Source organism: Cervus elaphus, chromosome 9 (genome assembly GCF_910594005.1).
Source record: "Cervus elaphus chromosome 9, mCerEla1.1, whole genome shotgun sequence".
NCBI lineage: Eukaryota > Metazoa > Chordata > Mammalia > Artiodactyla > Cervidae > Cervus > Cervus elaphus.
The window spans coordinates 83,742,290-83,761,208 of NC_057823.1; the positions used below are offsets into that span (position 1 = coordinate 83,742,290).

An 18,919-nucleotide genomic window follows, 5' to 3' on the forward strand; every position below is an offset into this window, starting at 1 on the left:
GGGTGGTGTCATCTGCATATCTGAGGTTATTGATATTTCTCCCAGCAATCTTGATTCCAGCTTGTGCTCCTTCCAGCCCAGCGTTTCTCATGATGTGCTCTGCATATAAGTTAAATAAGCAGGGCGACAATATACAGCCTTGACGTACTCCTTTTCCTATTTGGAACCAGTCTGTTGTTCCATGTCCGGTTCTAATTGTTGCTTCCTGACCTGCATACAGATTTCTCAGGAGGCAGGTCAGGTGGTCTGGTATTCCCATCTCTTTCAGAATTTTCCATAGTTTATTGTGATCCACACAGTCAAAGGCTTTGGCACAGTCAATAAAGCAGAAATAGATGTTTTTCTGGAACTCTCTTGCTTTTTCAATGATCCAGCAGATGTTGGCAATTTGATCTCTGGTTCCTCTGCCTTTTCTAAAACCAGCTTGAACATCTGGAAGTTCATGGTTCACATATTGCTGAAGCCTGGCTTGGAGAATTTTGAGCATTACTTTACTAGCGTGTGAGATGAGTGCAATTGTGCGATAGTTTGAGCATTCTTTGGCATTGCTTTTTTTCGGGTTTGGAATGAAAACTGACCTTTTCCAGTCCTGTGGCCATTGCTGAGTTTTCCAAATTTGCTGGCATATTGAGTGCAGCACTTTCACAGCATCGTCTTTTAGGATTTGAAATAACTCAACTGGTATTCCATCACCTCCACTAGCTTTGTTCATAGTGATGCTTCCTAAGGTCCACTTGACTTCACATTCCAGGATGTCTGGCTGTAGGTGAGTGATCACATCATCATGGTTATCTGAATCATTAAGATCTTTTTAGTATAGTTCCTCTGTGTATTCTTGCCACCTCTTCTTAATTATCTTCTGCTTCTGTTAGGTCCCTACCATTTCTCTCCTTTATTGAGCCCATCTTTCAGAGTTGGACACACCTGAAGTGACTTAGTGTGCACGCAAGCAAATACTGGGTTAGAGTTAGGATTATAGTAGCTTTGTTCTACCCGACACTGCTGTGTTTAGAAGAAATTAGGAATTTAATATTTCAGAGTGGTGGTCCAGTGGTTAGGACTCGGCGCCTTCACTGCTGTGGCCTGAGGTTCAGTCCCTATTTGGAGAAATGAGATCCTGCAAGCTGCATGGTGGGATCAATCAATCAAATAATTGAAAGAAAGAGTCGTTTTACGGAGTGGTACAGCTAAAGTAACTAGAAGGGAGGATATTTTGTGGGGACATTGATTAAAAATGCTAAACATCTGGATTGTATGTTATGAACTGAATTGTCAACCCATTTTCATATGTTGAAGCCCCATCTCTCCAGCGACTGTATGTCTTCCTGCTTGATGATACATGTAGCTGAACACACAAGAATGTCATTACTTGAACAACAGTAACATTTTTAAGCATCCAGCATTACCAGGTGGGACAAGGTAATGATCAGATCGAGTAAAATCTGTTTTCAGTGAGTTTTCCATCATAGTTAGCGAGAAAATTCTAACACACCTTGGAGAAATATAATTTCTTTAATATAAAGAAAATGTAGTTCAAGATTGGGATGGAGATAATTTAAGGTAGGACTCTATTGTTCAATAATATGTATTTTATTTTTTATTTATTTTTTGTATTTTATTTTAAATATAAATTTTGCTCTTGCCAAAACAACTTAAGGTGGATTTTAAAACAAACTTGCATGTAACTGTGGTAAGTTCTCATGTCTATGGCTATCTGTGGGAGCATTAAGGATAAAAAGTGAAGTCAGGAATCATGCTAAAGGAAAAGCAGTTCTGCTCACAGGGGATAACATGTTCTGCAGGAGTACAATTAAACTGGCTCTGGGAGCCTTGGTATTTCAAGGGAGGAATAATCTAATAGCTTGCACAGATCTTCTTGTTGGTATTATTCGCTTTATCACTTTGCGGTACATTTCATTGTCCAAACTCTGCTTAACATTCTGCTGTAGAACAAAAATAGCTATTTTCGAAGGCTGAATAATGATGGATCTGTAGGGTTTCATCAGTTCACTACGGGGCAGTTTTTCCTAGTGGCTCTTCACTTTCCCCTGCAGCTGGGTGGTGGCAGTATCCCACACATTCTAGCTTCATGAACAGGAAGAAGGGCTTGCTACTGCCCTCTTTTTTTTTTTTTCCTTCCGTATCTATATCTAATATGTGTGTATATTTCCTGGCTAAGACAAAGGGTGACAGAGATCCTTCCTGTTTTTCCTGTCTTTGGGTTCTTCCTGCCTTCTTCCCTCTGGTTCCTCTGCTTATTCAGATTCCCTGTTGTCCATTTTTTTGACCTCCCATCTTGCACCCTCTGCAGTAGTTTTGTCCTCCTCGCTGGTTATGTAAGATCTTTCCTATCTTTGAAAACTCTTCTTCTTTTTTTTCCATAGATAAACTACTCAGAGGTTAATTTTGGGTTCCTGTAACTAGAATTCAACTTAATAAAGTCACAAGTTCAAAACTTAGTATATCCTTAAGAACAAGTTATTGTTTTTAGCTTACAAATCTTACTACTGTAATTTCTAAGTCCAGCAAGCTATTGACTACCATTTTTATACTGTTTCAAACTTAGTTAACTAATGTGCTAAGTCGCTTCAGTCTTGACCAAGTCTTTGTGACCCCATGGACTGTAGCCCACCAGGCTCCTCTGTCATGGGATTCTCCAGGCAAGAATACTGGAGTGGGTTGCCGTGCCCTTCTCCAAGTTAACTAATAAACACCTTTAAATATATTGAGCTGAATTTATAAACTAAATATGTTTAGCATTCTTCTTAAATACTCAGTTATCTGAAAGATATGTCCAAAGTGATTATTTTTCTGCATAATGAGTGTTTCCAGTTAATGTGACAAACGTAAGTTCTTTCGATTTTATTAAGATTTATATGACAGTTTTCACTTGAATTGAACTCGATCCTGTGACACCTCATTCTCAGACTGAAAATTTCTGCTTGATTCTACCCTGCTGTCATGAGCTATTGAGAATTTTCTTTAGAGGAAAAGCTGCCTAAATATGCATGGCTCTCAGTGTAGCACTCGCTTCTTTGGTTTCTGCCTGTTTTTGGTTCCTCTCCATTGCTTTCAAATAGTCGTTTTTCATAATTCGTCCAAAATTTTCGTTGTTCTCTGTGGCAGTGTTAGTCTGATATTAACTATTTTGTCATTACCTAGACTGGACCTTTTAAAGCAGAGGCTCTTGCTTTGTTAACCTGTCACTGAACATTAGGTGAAGACTGGGGAAATAAAGATACAGCAGATAGTTGCCCAACAAAAAATGTCTTTTATAGGCAAAGCTGGAAAATTAAATGCAGAATTCATACATGGCTTGTGTCATACCAAAAAGGTAAAATGTCTGAAATTCTATTCTGCTGCCAGCAAAGCTATCTAGGCCTACTAACTAGCAAGACTAAAGAGAAGCTATCTTTTCATTAGTGTGACCAGACCTGCTCTGCACTCGGCAGTAGCTCACAGCTGGTCTTGCAGAACTGTGCCCTAGACCAATGTGGTATATGTTCTTCCTCAAGTGGCTCAGATATCTGACAGCGGCAGGTTTCTGGCATTTTAGCTTGGGAAAAAATGATGGATATCCCTTTAGCATATTGAGACACTTATGCAGACTTCAATAACTGTAAATTCTGTGAGTCTAAACCCATAAGAGAATTTGTCATCACTCCATTTGAAACTTACATGCTATTAAAATGCTTCATTAAATGGTATAGATAAAAAAAATAGCTTGGAACAAGTACAGAGAACGATAGTGGAGGAGAGGATAATTTTCAACAAAACATTACACATAAAATGTATCAGAGAAAAAGGAAAAAAAGAAAAGTTAGGGAGATGGGATAAGCCAACTTAAAAGAGTAGCCCCTTCTGTGAACTAACCTAAACCAATTTGGTGGCCAGCAACATCGCCTCCAATAAATAGGAATATGTGAAGGCTACGTATTCCCACCTTTGTGTTAGGCTGACTTTACGATAAATGCAAGTCTGAACCTCTACCCTAATTCTGCCTAATGTTAGCATACAGGAGCAAATAGAATCATATAATCCTTTCTTGTCACTTCTGGAATATCTACCTTTCTGTCCTCAACCCCTCTGACAGGCATCTAACAGATTCAACCAGAGGCTGGTTCAGCCAAAACTTCCTGGGGTCAAATGACAAACCTGTCCTTGAAACAGTGGCCCAAGGCTGTTAGACCCTTAAATTTCCAGTGATGCCCAATTTAGATCTGTTGAACATTAATGCTTCCTTTATGTAGTCTCATATACTCTCTAGCCAATCATGTGTTTCAGAAACCATTCATTTCAGCACCAAAACCTTTTTTTAAAAGGTAATACACATTTACAGTTATATTTTTCAATGTGGCTAGAAGTTACAGGAAGGATATTGGATAGGCGTTCTACCAGAAGCAAATTACTTTCTTCAATTTCAAGTTTAAGAGTTATTTATTACATTTGCTACCTGTCCCAAATTAAAGCTGAAAACAACTCCCCCGTAAGAGATATTTCAAGCTTTTTTTGCAGATGATTTATTACATTAATCAATGTCTGTTCATTCTTTCTTTGAATTAATTTTATTGGAATATAGCTGATTTACAATGTTGTGTTAGTTTCAAGTGTATAGCAAAGTGAATCAGTTATACATACACCCACTCTTTTTTTAGTTTCTATTCCTGTATAGGTCATTAAGTAGAGTTTCTTGTCGGCAATGAAAATTTACTAAGACTTCTTTGTGATTAGTAAGATTTCATGTAAAGGTTTTGATAAAATATCTGAAGGGCTTAAGTGCACTTCCAGTGTGTGGATTCCTCTTTAATCTACTTCAAATGGCAGCTGAATGCCCCATGTTGAGGAATAGAGTTAATCTATACCTGTATACATTACACTGCTTGCTGCTAGATTTTAAAAGTAATTTATTACACAGATAATAAAACACTCTCAATGACAATCAGATTTGTCTAGAACCCATTAGCCCAAATGAATAGATTTGAATCACCACCCATGCACTGTGAGTAGACACTGCTAATAAATAATCAACTGCTTTTTTTTCTAGGATACATTTTCTAAATGCAGATTCACAATCTTTGGGAGCAAAGGCGGCCACTCTCAGTCAGAATTTTCAGTCAAGATATAACTTGTCGTCTTAGCCTTAGTCTTTCTTCAACTTAATATCAAACATTTATCTTATTTAAACATCAAAGTAATAATCACCATTCCCCATTTCACATATTGTATGGCAGCAGCTTCAACAATACACATTTGATATTTTCAGTCATTAAGCTCTCTTTTTTTTTTTTTTTCCCCTAATGGAGACAAATAAAGTGGGAAGCAGTTCAGTCCCGAGCATCACAGTTTTAAGAGAACTCAATATTGCAGATGATTGCTTGGAAGCTGTAGCAGTAACAGACCACCTATGAGGAAAATGGAGATAATTACAAACAACAGTCACAGCTGTTAACGGCAGCACTCATAACACATCCTCAGCATGAAAAGATTGCAACTAATGCATCAGATGTTCAGCCACACTCAGTCACTGTGATGGACCCGGAGTGAAGACGATGTATAGACAAAGCCAACAACAACAGCAGGAGAGGTCAGAGTTAAAGTCCAGAGTTTTCCTTGCATGAGAAATTTTTAATCATTTCAGAATTAAGGCTTAACTTATTTTGCATAAGAAATATATTACTTAAAGGTTATTTATCAATCAAAGCTGCAAGGTTTCTTACCATATTTTAACACTTCCTATAGATGGCACTTGAATCATTGTTCTTATTTTTCCCTGCTGTACAAAGAACCTCCCTTCATACAGATATTGTGCTCTATATTCTTTAGTTCCAACGCCATTTAGGAAACACTTCATAGCTCCCAGACAGGGACATATAACTTTCACTAGCCAAGGACTAAATTATCTTGGGTTTTTCTGCAGAAAAATAATTAGGATTTACTTAAGAATATTCATTTTTGGAAAAACTTACTGATTTCATTTCCTATAAAACATATTTAATGTTAGAGGATAAAAGACACTAAATAATTCTAATGTCTTTTGCTTAATATCTTACCAAGCCCATGAAATAAGCAACAACCATGACAAGTAATGCCAAAAAAAAAAAAACCCCGCATAAAAATACTCATAGTCTAAGTCCCATAGATTAACTCAAATTGTGATAATCACATATAATTTAAAGAAATATGGTTGATACTACTTTGAGATAAACCAGCATAATCAGAATATATTAAGACTTATAAATGAGAATAAGATGATATTACCATCATCTCTTTGGGTCCAAATCATATCCTGTTAATGTGAATTATATGCATTTGAAATGTTTATTGTCACATACAAGAAGGATGTTTTGCTTTTGGCAAAATGTTAGTATATAATGTGTTTGCTTAAGGGACACTGAAATGTAGAAAAGTACTGATGAATTTAAGTTTTGTTTGAAATGAATGAGTGTTAGCTGGTCTGTAGTGAGATTTAGTTGGAGGGGCTTCCCTAGTGGCTCAGACAGTAAAAAATCCACCTGCAATGCGGGAGATCTCGGTTTGATTTTTGGGATTGGGAAGATCTCCTGGAGAAGGGAATGGCAACCCACTCCAGTATTCTTGCCTGGAGAGTCGCAAAGAGTCAGACACGACTGAGTGACTATACATTCATACACACGCACACCCTATTTGAGAGACAGAATCATGCAAATTAGTTGTAACCTCAGCTAGAAAAGGGCTTCTACAGGGAATGTATAGAGGACCATCTACTATCCTAAGTACAGAGGAAGGCAAATAATGACATGTATAGGGTTAGATAGCTTAGAGAAGAGGGATATTAAGATAATTCCTGTCTTACCTCTCTTCTGAAAGAAAATAGAAGATAAGTTCAGTTTAAAAGATGAATGTGATCATTAGAAGTCTAGAAAGTAGCTCCATTTCTTTTTCAAGCCTTGGTTCCCCAAATCTGTTTTCCCTCCTGCTAATGGTGCTTTTGGGGGGACCTTAGAAAAACTTACTTTTCCCATACCCTGAATTCATATCAGTATGGAGATACAACAGTGAGAAAACTGATGTCTTACATTCCTTAGAGATCTTCTGTGTTAATAAATCAGTAAATTAAGCGACTTTTGAGTATATTTGAATGTATTCTCCATATAAAGTAAAAGTTTTCAAAGCATTATCGCATTTAGTATTTCACTTGAACTGAACAACAGTCCTAAAAGTAGAAAGTGAACACATTTTTGTTATTAATATGACATTAATGGCATCTCATATTTATAGGTCATCTTATAATATGCAAAGTGATTTTATATAACTTTCTCATTCCAGCTTCAAACAAATTATCAGAGTACCAGAAGAATTTGCAATAGAATAAATACGAGTAGTTAATATTCATAAAAGTTGTTCAAGGTCACTTAAGAGCAAAGAAATAAAAATTAAAATTACCAAAAAACATTTTTACTTGTCAAATAATTGAGGGAATGACATGCTTAATTTTGTCAAGGGCATGTGTTGGCAAAACAGGTACTGTTATGTGTGGCTAGTAAAGCTGTAATTTGTTACACCTTTTCTGAATGACATTTGGCACTAGGAATTTATTCTGAGGAAAAATGGGAGATATAAACATAAATTTACTTGTAAATGAATTCACTACAGAGTTATTTATAACACAGAATACCAGAAACCACATTTTTCTGGGTAATTGTAATTTGAGGCAGTCATCTCGGAACACGAGATCTTGGGAAGGTAGACCCTGTAATGTGAAACAATAATTGGAAGAAGGCTGGGATCATAGCTCCCCTATCTGAACTGACATCCCTGGAGTTTATTTTTATTTTTTAATTTTTTTCCCCTGGAGTTTAATATGAGAAAAATAAAATGCTTATGTAGGGCACTATTCCTTTTTTGTTGTTGTTTTTCTTTTTTATTTTTTAAATTACTAAAATACATTAACACATTTACAAGAGACTTGGAAAATACAGAACAAAGTTACATGTAGTTCCATTATATTTTACAATTTTTTTTTAAGTAGATCAATTAAGATTTTTAGTCAGAGTTTCAATATCAAACTCTCAAAAATTAATAGGATGAATATACAGGAAGATAGAAGGATGTAGTGGACCAGAAAAGCACTATTAACCAATTCAATTGCTATGGACCAAAGTGTATTAAGATTTACACAATTTTCACACAACAGTAGGATACAAATATTATTCAAGTTCCCCTAGACTATAAACTAGAAGACACTGGAACATATCCAGGGACATAGAACAAGGTACAAAAATTTCATGGTATAAAGGATTGAAATCAGTAGGGCACTATTCTTTGGGGATTCATTGATTATAATCCAACCTAATTTTAACTGGCATAGGTATACTCGCTTGCTTGCTTGTGTATATATGAATGCATTTATTTAATCCATAAAATATATCTTAGGTAAACTTTCAATCTCTTTGTTACAAGCATAGTCTGTATTACTAAGGAAACTGTAGGAGTGAGCCTACATGGTAATAACTTTGCCCATTGCAAAGCCAGTAGATATTGGAAACCTAAAGTTATTTTAAAAACTATTGAAATGTATGTCTCTGATTAAACTGGCTTAGGTAATATCCTTTATTCTGATTCTAGGACTTGATGATCCTGAGATTTCTTTTAGCTTTATGAGTCTATGGCTGATTTAGCAGCCACATTTATTATTTAAAGAAAGCGAGAAAGATGGTGTTAAATGTTCCTCAAAGTGGAATTGAGGTTTTAATTATTACAGGACATATGGGTGAGAGAGACACTGAACAGCTCAATTCCGAGCCTGACCATTTTTCTGTGAATATTTAAAAATACTACAGTGTGGCTATCTAATTAAAAAGCTCTTGGTTGGTGTTTGTTTGCTTTCAGTAGGCACCAGTCATTCAAGTCATTACAGCACTTCCAAATTAATGAAGAGAAATCTTTTTGTAAAGTAGTGATTAAAACTCCCTTAATTTTCACTCAAACAAAATCAGTGCTACAAAAACTATGCAACACTTTTGGCTATAGCTGCTTATTTTGTGATGTAAATTAAAGGCCACCCTAACAATGAAATCTGCAAAGCTGAATTCAGTGTATGGAGCTGTAGGAAATTCTCCGATTTCTTCTCTTTCTGAATTATTATAGTAAAGATGGCAGATGTTTTAACTATTAAAACAACTTTACTTAAAGAAGGCAGTCTCTTTTCTGCAGATGGCCTCTCAGAAGTCTTTTTTTTTTTTTTTTGATGACAACTCTCGTGTTGTTTAACTCTTCTATAGCATCTTATGTTATTTATTATTGTATCCTTTCTCCTCCTCTCCCTGCCTTCTTTCTTCTTTCTCAGTTGTTGAAATCAAAGTGTTGGTGCTACCATGGATAAGGAGAATATAAAATATCTCTTTGAATAAATGCTCCGCCCGGACACTGACATAGATGAATGTCAGGGCAGTGAACCTGTCCTCTGTGACCCCAAGTCCTGTGTCTGCAGAGGATAGCTCTGTGCTTCTGGAAACGTCCTGGGCCCCGTTTCTGTCCTGCCCCCTGTCCTGCTCTCTCTAGCTCCTGGATGAAGCTTCTTTCTTCCCTGCCGCCTCTTTTTCCTTTACTGTGTTATCCTGAGGCTCGAATAGTCTTCAAGTTCCATCTTCTTCCACACACCCACTTCTTTTGGGACCTCTTTTTATGCTTGTGGTTCCACCTATTATGAAGACAGACACCAAATCTATTTCTCCAGTTCCAGCTTCTAGACTCCTTACTGGACATCAGTACTCAAATTTGTATTTCAAGCCCGACTCCTTCTCTTTCCCTTTTACAAACCAGTCCGTTGATGTCACATTTTTACGACTCTATCGGCGCTTTTCCAGTCACCCAGACACTGAAATTCTGATATCCTTTCCTCTAATCAGGCATTCCTTTGCCATATCTCCTGCACCCATCCTTTCCTTTCCATTCCCTCTGATACCAGGCTGGCTCCATTTGCTGTGAGATCAATTGCACTGGAATCTGAAAGGACTACACAAAGATTAGTTTATGCTCTCTGTTTTCAGTCTCTCCCTCATCATCTCCTTTGTCTTTAGGCAAATCTCGTTTGCCTTTGGGATTAAATCCCTTTATGTTGCATATAAGGGTTCACACAGTTTACTTTCTAAATACCTTTGGAGCTAATCTACTTCCCTCACACAAACCTTCCATTTCAATCCAACTTAACTAATTACTATTCATTTAATATTATTCCTCTTTGTTCACTCTGTTCTTCCTACCCAAACGGGCTGAGTATGTTTCTCCAGCAAAAGCCCACCCTTTCTCTAAGGTCCAATTTAAACTTTAACCCCCTTTCATGAGCTTCTGTTAACATGAAGTTACATATGCTGCCTTTTAAGCTCAATGATGAGCTTTAATCACATTTCTTCTTATTTATCAATTTTTTATAACACTTTGTTGCTTGGTATATTTTAATACACTTTATCTCTAGTTTTAGATTATAAACTACTTGAGGGCAAGGAGTTTATTTGTATTTTCCACAGTTAATAGAATGTTCAGCATATCAGATTGCTGCCTGGAGGTTGTGTCATATATTGTAAAAAACTATTTACCGCCTTTCTTTCCATGAATGATGAATGATTCTGAAATTATTCAAAATAGCTACCTACATAATAGGAACTGAATTTGTCTTGAAGACATTTGTACTTAGTTTTATTACCACTTGTATACCCATGTGGGTTTTAGTCTATTATAATTTTATTCTGCCCTTGGGGGATTCTCAAGGTCTTTAGAGCTCTAGGGCTTTATTTATCCCTGGTAAATAATACCATCATGCACAAAAGGAAATCAGCAAAACAAATTTCCTCATTGTATAACTACACACAAAACTGCCAGATTTAAACTATTTGAGAACAGGAACTACCCCACAAGATTTGTCTGTTAAAATCCAAAAAGCTTTGAAGATACTTCCAAGGCTAAAAGTAACACACAGTCAAATCAGGAGTCACACAAAAAAAAACCCAAAACACTAAGGAAAACATTTTCCCCAGAAAGATAGTGTAGTTATTGTTGTCTGGGGCAAGATCCTTTTCTGCGCCCCACAAAATAGTGTGTGTTGACAATTAAGCTAAGAGTAGATTCCTTTTTAGCCTTTGAAAGCAAGAGTTGGTAACTGACAGTAAGAAAACTAGTATAATGCCAGCAACTTCCTAATATAAAAAGCCACTTAAATTTCAGCATGAAATCAAAAGTTTTAAATAAATGGAATTCATGTTCTGAAAGGCAGTTCACATAATTTGCAGTACTTACACTATTCTTTCACAAAGAAGTGTAGGAGAGCATGACCAGAAAATGATTCAGTTGCTGACAGAGAAAGTCCTTTGTTCTCAAATGTGAAGTAATTTTGATTTTTTAAAAATATATTGAAAATAGCATTGAGTTATCGCCACCCTGGAGTTGTAAAGATCTAGAGAGTCCTCTCTTTAAAATAATTCTTATTGTTTCATCTATAAGTAGAAATATTAGAATTCAGTTTTCCATAAACTGCATTCATCAAGTATTCATTAAAATATTCCAAGCATATTTCCCATAACCTCTTTTTTGCATTCTCTTTTCCAGGCAAACTAAATTAGTAAGTGCTCACATGGTATAATTCCCCGCCTCTGAATCTCTGCTCATATTGTCTTTCCCGCAGAAATCTCAGGAGATTGCAGTACATAGGCAACCCAGTCTTAAGTCATTTAAGACATAACTAACCACACCCTTTCTTATGGCGGGCAAATATGGTTTCAAACTCAACCTTAAATTATATCAAAGTTATCTAGCACATACTCAATTCCAGCTACTGGATAAATATCATCTTATATCTAGCAAAGAGAGGACCTGTAAAGAGTTAAAATAGTGGGTATAAAAACCACGTTGGCAGTTCAAAATGGTGACCTTAGAAAAATATCATGGTCTGTAATTTTTGGATCTTAAGATACTTGCTGAAAGAGCAAGAGCATAGAGTTTTTTAACATCTAGATTTCATTTTCAGGACTCCATAGAGCATTTTTATAACACACCAAGTCTGCAGTCATTTCAATGGCTGTTTATGGCCTCTGTCTCAGCCAGTTCAAGTGGAGGTGAAAGTTGACTGCTTCAATGGTGCTCCCTATTTTGAAGTGGACCAATTTTCTGCTCTTTGGTAGTTTGTGACTTTTTAGCACTTCAGTGTATTGCTTGTGATCTGTATTTTGATTGCTAAGGCTTGAAGACTTTGTTTTGGTAGTAAGGACTTTTGATTATTCTTTGAAAGTTCTAGCGTTAGCTGATTATCTTTAGCATATGCTTAGAGGTTAAAGAAGCAGCATCTGATTAGATGTTTGAGAGATTGAGAGAAAAAGGCAAAAATCTAACTTTTAAGTCAGGAGGTGAAATGCCTGTATTGAATTGACCTATCTATGTAAGGGAGCTTCTTAAAATATAATTGCTGAGAATCATTGTGTCAAGTCATTTGCTGAAGTTATTGCACGTATTTGTCTTGGTGACTCTGTACAATAGGGATGACTAGGCCATGTTGTGGACGTCTGCTGCTTTTTGAACTGCTTTAATCTTTTCCTTTATGAAACTATCCCTCCATGCAATTCACATGGTGCAAGAAAGTAATTATTCCTTCACCTCCGTGTGCTGTAGATCAAATCTGCCAACCTGTACTAATCTCAGTAGCTTAAGTACCTAAAGTCCTAAGAGAAAGAACAGAGCTCAAGCCATCCAGAATCCATGTTGGAGAGTCATGTGGCTCTTGGAGCCACATGTGACCTTGACATTTTGTCTGATGTTTTTAATATTGAGGATATGTATACTTGGTACTTGGAATGGCAAGGACCCATCTTTGCTACTTCTTGGGGAGAATCTTCCTACAAATGAAGGCAACCTAGAGGGAAAGCAGAGCCAAAAAACTATGTTAACCAATACTTTTTTGTTGTTTGTTTTTTGCTTAAGCCATTTTTAGTAGAGTTACTGACATTTACTGTCAAAAGAATGCTAACTAATATTCTCTTCCAATTTTGTTACATGAAAAAGGGTACCTAACTTCGCCTTATATTCACAGCTAGTAGGTGGCCAGCCCAGGATTTGAATACAAGTCTCTCTGAGTCTAGAAGCACAGTCACATAATGACTCTGAGAGTAGTTTGGGGAATCTGGGTACTAGTTAGCTACTCAAAACATCAAGATGGCTTTGGACTCTGATTTCAAATTAGGCAAACCATTTTCTTCCCAAGTGGTTTTTGTGTACCCCCCAAATGATAAGGGAACAGTTTCTGAAGGGCAAATGTAATCCTGCAGATTCTTGCATATATTATCTGTTTTTATTAAGACAATCTTGGAGAATGTTTGCTTATCTTAAGCTTGGCAAGTGAGAATGTTTTCTAGAAATCACCTCTTTACCTCTATCAGTGTTGGCTTGCATTGATTAAAAATTCTGATGTTTACTGTTGTACAAATAGTCAATATAAGTTAGGACCAAATGATGGGAGTTGCTACAGAAATTCATGGATTTAGATCAGCAACCTCTCCTGAGATGAACTTTCCTAATAGGTACTTTCATAAGCCAAGCAGGGCTTTCTTGGCTTTCTCCTCTCTGGCTCTCCACTATGTTTGGATGACCTAGTTAGAAAGAGGTCCCTGCTTGGATGGCATGGAGAACTGTAAGATGAGGAAGCTGTTCTCTGATGTCTGTGACAGTTAGTGACGTCTTATACTCGTAAAAATTCATGGACCACTAGGTATATCCTTTTAGGTTGAGATAAAAACAGATGTAGGAATTCTTTTCTAACAGAAAGATTTCAAAACCTGTTCTGGAATTTCCTCAATATGCTGGAAAAGAAGTTACACTGTTAAGGGAGATGGTGGTTAGCTGTAAGGAGAATTGCCATTGTTTGTTTCTTCATTTAAAGAAATTTAAATCTCTTAATAATTTATGGGGATAGAGTTGCAGGTATTCAATTAAGTGTGTCAGACTTAGTGTATACAATGACAACTTGTGAATGGTAGGTTTTTCAGGTGTCATAGATATTCAGGTTTTTGTTTTATCTTTTGGACTCTTGTTTACTCTAAAGCATGAAGAAAACTTTCAGTACACTGATTTCAGAGGCTTAGATTCAAATAGGCAATATTTATCAGAGTGCACATTTTAAACTTAGTTCCCCCAATTTTTAGGACAGAACCTGACTTAAATATACTATCAAAATTACTTTAAAGTAGATTTGTATTGCTTGCTATCCATTTATATTTAGTTGAAAAAAGACTCCAAATTTATTGTTAGCAAACCTGGTGTTTGGGGATTACAATAAATAAGCAGACATGGCTAACTTGATCTGTTTTTAAAGTCTATAAAAGTATACTATAAAATGAAAATTGGAAAGTTAAATACAGTGAGTTACATTAGCTTCTGTTCCCTCCTGAAACTGCAGTAAAATGACAGTAAAGATATCTTTTAAGGTCGTAAATAAACAAGGACAATGGGAACGGAAAAGACAATGTCAATAATGAAATGTTGGAAGCTAAAGAACAGATGGAGGGGTTATAACTGACTTAGCAGATCCCAGAAAGCTGAGTCCCAATCACACAGTAGAAAAAGCAAAGAGCAAACTGATTTACACCATGAGACCTCCAAAAGACTCCAGAATTACTGATGTTGGCTAGTGCTGGAAGTGGGAGATGCAAGTGGGTGGAAGAGAAGGGTTTGGGTTAAAAGTCTCTTAAGAAAGTTAGTCCCCCAGCTGTTTTTCCTTCTCTGTGCAGCTCATCACTGCTCCTCCCCAGCGTGGCAGGTTTGCTCTCTAGAGAAGGTCTCTGTCCTGTTTTGTTCTAAGGCACATAGAGAACATGATGCCCCACTGTAAACAGGGAATGAGGTGAAGATTTATGTACCCTGTTAACTCACCAAGCTTGGCTGTTAGACTTCTATCCTCAAGCAAGTACTGAAGAAGCTGTCTCTGAGGAATCTGATTAGTCCCCCAAGTAGAGCTGCTGACTATCCCCAGTGAGTTGATTTAGGCAGACAACAATAAAAAGAATCAACATTCAATACCCATTTGCCTCCACCACATGTAGACCTTCTAATCATCAGTTGATGACTCAGTCACAAATTTGAACAGTCAAGGATCACCAAGTATTTGAAAAAGACTCCAGTGTAATTTTGAAGGCCTCCGATTTCAAAATAAAGAAATAAACAAAGACATTAGCTTGAAAGAGAGGCCATGAAACAAGGAAAAAACAATGACCCAAACCCAGTTATCTTCAAAATAGTCAAAGAAATAAGAACATATATTGTGTTCATGAAATACTTGGTAGAAGAGTTAGAAAGGTTGAAAAATTCTCTCAGAAAACATAGCAAAAAGAAAAAAAGATGCAAAAAAAAAAAAAGAATAAAAGATAAAATCAGAGGATCAGTGTAAATAGGAAGTTCAACATCTGAGGAATTTAGGAAGAAAAAAGTAACATCATAGAAGAAGTAATTCAGTGACATTATCAGCATTGCAAGTTATGAGTTTCTAGATTTAAAAAAATATGTCTGATATAAGGAATGAAGGAAAAAGACCTCATACTAGACATACTATTTTGAAATTTCACAACATCAAAGAGAATAAGCTAAAAATCACTTAAATCTGATGGAAAAATGGCTTCTAATCTAGAAATCTGTGTCCTGCCAAACTATCACTCAAAGTTGGGAATAGATTGAAGACATTTTCAGAAATGCAAGACACCCTAGATTTTAGCACCCATGTTTTTTTCCCTGGGATATTAGTAAAGTATGTGCCTAAAGTAAAGAAATAAACGAAGATCCAGAAAACATAGGATCCAGGAAAGACATCCAGCATGACAGAGGCAAAACGAATTTCCAGGAAAAAGTTCAAAAGAATAATCAGAGTACGAGATGCAGAATATGCAAGTTTGTATGTATGTATGCATGTAGAGGTTTGGTAAAGAAACTGGGCTGTGTAGCCTAGTTCAGTGCTGCTATATTCATTAGATTAACTTGTCCCTTTGTTAGGCTTAATTAATATTGTGCAACACTATTGTTAACAATTTCCATTTTGCCATATGCGTATATATGGTAGTCAAAGCAATAATTTGATGAATTATTAATTCTGTTCACTAATTTATCCAGCATGGCATCTTCAGAGGCATGTTCTGAAGCGTTTAAGATTTTAATTTCTGTAGAAATTCCAGTGAAAGGTTATGATGAATCTTTATGGAAAAATTAGATTAAACCAGAATCTGCTCAATAGGAAAAGGGACATGACTGCAGGAAGTGGAAGACACTGGGGGCAAATGTACTGTTTACTGGTTTAATGTAGCAATAAAATTGTCCAGCACAACCCATTGATTCAAGAATTGTCATTGCACATCCTGTAACTGAGCAATGAAGTATGGCAAGAGAGCTTTTAGAAAAACCTATGTGAGGTTTAGATTATAAATAGAAATATTGACTTATCAACTTGTTTGAGGGGCAGTCGCCTCACTAAGAAATGATTCTTGTGACTACCTCATTCAGATTCACTGTCAATTCATGTTTTCACACTGAAAATACCTTGTCCTTTCTTGGTCTAAATATGTGTCTCTTCATTTATACTCAGTGTTGAGCAGAATGACAGTTCTAGCAATAAACATGATAATTTTCCTTAAAAAAATTTTTATTCTTGGGGGAAAAGTTGCATTTTTATGTTGGATTCCTTTGTAATTAATAGCTTAATGTTGAGCTCCTTTTACTTCTGCACAAATGGGTATCTGATTGCTTATGTATTCAGCATACATATTCCTAATTTAAAATACAGAACCTAATCATCCTATTTCCCTTGCTTTGGGAGCCTTGTTCTCTCAGTTAACCATTCATCATTGGCCTTTAAATTGCTGTAGGCAAGCAGAAAAGTATTTCCTTCTTTATATTTTCTTAGCATATTTTCACAGAAAAGAAAATTAATAGAAGTATAAAAGACTCCCTGAGAACATTTGTGGCCACTGTGATTTAGAAATATTATTGGTTAAAAAAAAAAAAAAGTATGAAATAAAAGAATTAAAAAGAGGTGAAGGAAACTTGCAGTTTTGATTTTTAAAATATTTCTGAGATGAACAAGAAACAAAACTAAGTTTCAGGCTGCCAACCATAGAGTTTCCAAACCTGTAGCCGCGCTGGAACTATCACGTTCTCACACACCCTTTCATGTAACACTAGATGATGGTGGCAAATACAGACACAGCCACTCCCATTCTTAATGCAAGACAAGTAAATTGCAACTGTAATGAAATACTGTTTACAGCTGTCAGATTGGCAAAGATAAAAAGACTTGCTAATATGCTTTGAGGGTAAGGGTGTGGAAAAGATAGCTTTTTATCCTCACACACTACTGCTGGGAATGTAAAGTGGAATGACCTCCAATGAGGGCAACTTGATAATATTTACCCAATTCCCTGCTTATACTCTTGGCCTAGAATGCTACTTCTGAAAACTTATTCTCCAGAAAATATATCCACATGTATGAGGATATTCATTGTGATTATTCTTTTGGCAAATAAAATAATGAACCAACGAATACTTTGAATGTCCATCAATAGACTGCTGGTTAAGTAAATTATGGTAAATTTATGATAGGGAATATCTATGCCATATGCAAGAGATGTTATTAAGTGCAGAACAGTGTGTAAAGGTGAAACACTACCATTTGTAGAGGTTTTTTCCTTTGATTTTTTAATTATTATTTATAAGAATTTATAGAAGGCTTCAGAAAAGCTACATAAACTGGTGACAGAATTTGCCTTGTAGGGAAGGGAGGAGGACTAGGGTGGTCTGTTTCCATGTATTTTTTTGTATTGTGGGGGAAAAAATGATGCCAACACAACATTTTTCTGTCCAGTTAAAATTTCAAAACAGAATGGCAAGCCCAGTTCCGTGGGCTCATATTCCTACTGACCACTGCAACTCTAACCTGTCGTAAATACCCCTAAATGTCCAGAGGGAGGCCCTGGAGGTGAAGGGAAAGTGGAGAACAGTTGGATGGAGGAAATATCACGAAATGAGTAATGTTAGGGACCATGATGTTACTTTACAGTTTTTGGGTGCTTAGAACATGCTTGGTGCTGGTCAGTTTTCCATGTATTAACCTATTTAATCCTCACATCTGTCCCGAAAAGTCTGTATAATCATTGTTTTCATTTTACAGATGAGGTAGACCTGAGAGATGGGGAGGTCGAAGAACCTGCCCCAAATCACATAATTATTAAATGACCTCCCACAATGCCAGTGACTCTAAGCACTGCACTCAGCAAAGCAAAGAGGTCCCTGCGTTCCCACCAGCACTCTTCTGCCCTTTTATGAAAATGACCAACTGTTCTCCAGTCCAATAAAAAGGTATTTTTCTCTCAAAAAAGGAGACCTGTTTTCATTCATTATTTGGATTTGCAAATATTTACAGAGACTGTGTGGGCAGTATGAAGACTAGTTAGTTTCTTGGAAATTGGAAGGCTAAGCAAACGAAGGAATGAGTGAAAGGTATGCCAGACAAATGCCAAGAGAAGGACAGTGGGTTGTCAATATTAATATCAGAGAACACCATCAAAAGTCATAATATAGGAGGAAAATTTTTTAAAATATTGACAAAATACTTAATTTCCACAGTGAAAATGTCACAGCCATGAATGTTGAATTGTTAAATATGTACAACCAAAGATATTAAAAATTCAAGAGGAATGAACAAAACCACAGTCATTGTGGTACATTTTGACACTTATCCCCTTCTGTCTCTGTCATGTCAAATAGAAGAATAGTGATGGTGATATCAATAACAAGGAATAAAAGTAAAAGGGAATTAAAACATATTTACTGCCTCAAAATGATTTATAAATCTGTCTCATAAAATTTGAATTTGCATTTATTAGAATGTTTAGTGGCCTAGGGATTTTGATGCTAACCTAAC

At 36.2% G+C, this 18,919-nt stretch overlaps 1 long non-coding RNA gene across 1 annotated transcript in view; it reads right to left on the reverse strand.

The window, feature by feature from the left end:
* Positions 1-5,137: 5,137 nt before the first annotated feature.
* Positions 5,138-18,919, reverse strand: part of LOC122700578 — a 66,996-nt gene continuing 53,214 nt past the window's right edge. The window contains exon 3 of the long non-coding RNA XR_006342812.1: positions 5,138-5,402. This is a non-coding gene — a long non-coding RNA (uncharacterized LOC122700578). The remainder of the gene's footprint in view (positions 5,403-18,919) is intronic.